The sequence below is a fragment of the Coenobita brevimanus genome, chromosome 87 (assembly GCF_032717465.1).
Source record: "Coenobita brevimanus isolate Jiangsu-jjx chromosome 87, ASM3271746v2, whole genome shotgun sequence".
NCBI classification, from domain to species: Eukaryota; Metazoa; Arthropoda; class Malacostraca; order Decapoda; family Coenobitidae; genus Coenobita; species Coenobita brevimanus.
Genome location: NC_137040.1, coordinates 3,288,611 through 3,290,328, shown reverse-complemented (window position 1 = coordinate 3,290,328; position 1,718 = coordinate 3,288,611). Strand labels below are relative to the sequence as shown.

Below are 1,718 nucleotides of genomic sequence, written 5' to 3'. Positions count from 1 at the left end.
GCCCCCTGGTAGTTGCTCCCCCGTGCACACTTACCCCGGCCTCTGCAACTCAACCAAGCTCATCTGCTGCACCCAGTATAAAGGCTAAGACTCTGAGTCAGAGGAGAAGCTGCAGATGGGAGGTGCTGATCCAGAGGGAGGTGTTAGAGAAGAGAGGAGTTGCTGATAAGGAAATAAAGAAAAAAATTTACACTCATTCAGTACGATGGTGTGTTTTTGTTTACTCTTGCCTCTTCCAGACACCTGTATTTACGTAGAGGTTAATGAAGGCTATATCTAACTCCTTATGTTCTTGTACATTATTATTGCACGTTTACAATGGATGAAATTAAACGTAGGCGCAAGAATAAAATAGAATATACGTCACTGGACTGAAGAGAGTAATAGAATTTTGACATCATAATCGTAGCTCCATGAATCACCGTGGAAATTTACAAGATATTATATGTGTCATAAATTTAACCGTGTTTCATTTACAAGATATTCCTTTACTTTTCTTTCTAACTGTAAATGACATATATAATTAGAAACTAGTACTGGACGCACTATGTTTTGGTGGCGAAAATAATAACACACACACACACACACACACACACACACACACACACAGGGGAGAGGGAGGAGGGAGAAGAATCGGGGGATTTGTGGCTGATAGAGAAAGAAAGGGAAAGTCGGGGGGGGAGGGGAAGTGACGAAGAGAGAGAGAGAGAGAGAGAGAGAGAGAGAAAGGAGAAAACACATCAAAGTTTTCCTAGTGTGGTGAAGGAATGTTTGATGTGTCAGTTCTCGGGAAGTAATCGTACTGACAGTCCCTCTCTCTCTCTCTCTCTCTCTCTCTCTCTCTCTCTCTCTCTCTCTCTCTCTGTACTTTACGTGTGTGTGTGTGTGTGTGTGTGTGTGTGTGTGTGTGTGTGTGTGAGTGTGTGTGTGTGTGTGTGAATAATTGCTTCCCTGAATTACTGAAAGTCTAGGAATTACAGTAAATGCTGCTTACCTGTCCTTTTATTTGTTAGTCGTTTTTGCCACTGTTTGTACATCGTTTAGGCTAATTGATTGCCTCGTTTGTTTTTCTTGCTTTTATTTATTATTTATGGCATTAAACGGAAGATGCCTATTGATTTGATTTCACTGTTTCTCTTCAGGCAGATGATGTGGTGAGGCCAGGCTAGGTGAATGAATAGGGGGTGGGGGAGGGGGATACTGGGGGGAGGGGAGACTGGGGGATAGGGGAGACTTGGGGGGTGACTGGGGGGAGGGGGGACTGGGGGAAGGGGAGGCTGTGAGGTGAGAAGTGGGTTATGTAAAGAGGGAACCAAACTTTTCCCAAAATTAAATGTTAGATCCTAAATACCTTCAAGAAAAATGCCCAAGAAATTAGCCCCAGTGACCAGAAGGGCAAGGGGAGACGAAAATAAAAGAATCTGCTCCCTTGTCTCTTATTAAAAAATGTTTCCTAAATATCACAGCGCTCCAACCCCGTGCTCGGCAACTATTTACCTACGAGGCGGAATTTCAGGTGATAAACTTCTCATCATTAACCTGGGGAAAGTATTAGTATCCGGAGGTAACTGAGGGGCGGGAGGGAGGGTTGGAGAGAAAGGACTGGAGGGAAGAAGAGAGACACAAGGAGAGAGAATCTTTGGGAAGAGTAGGGATGATGAGAAAAGGTGAGGGAAGGTGGAGCGAAAGAGGGACGGATGGGAGGTTAGTAAGTAAAT

General features: G+C 44.2%; 1 long non-coding RNA gene across 1 annotated transcript in view; it reads left to right on the top strand.

Annotated features, from left to right (window-relative positions):
* Positions 1-376, top strand: part of LOC145410988 (uncharacterized) — a 2,376-nt gene extending 2,000 nt beyond the window's left edge. The window contains exon 3 of the long non-coding RNA XR_013899355.1: positions 1-376. This exon is cut by the window's left edge and continues 55 nt beyond it. This is a non-coding gene — a long non-coding RNA (uncharacterized LOC145410988).
* Positions 377-1,718: the final 1,342 nt, after the last annotated feature.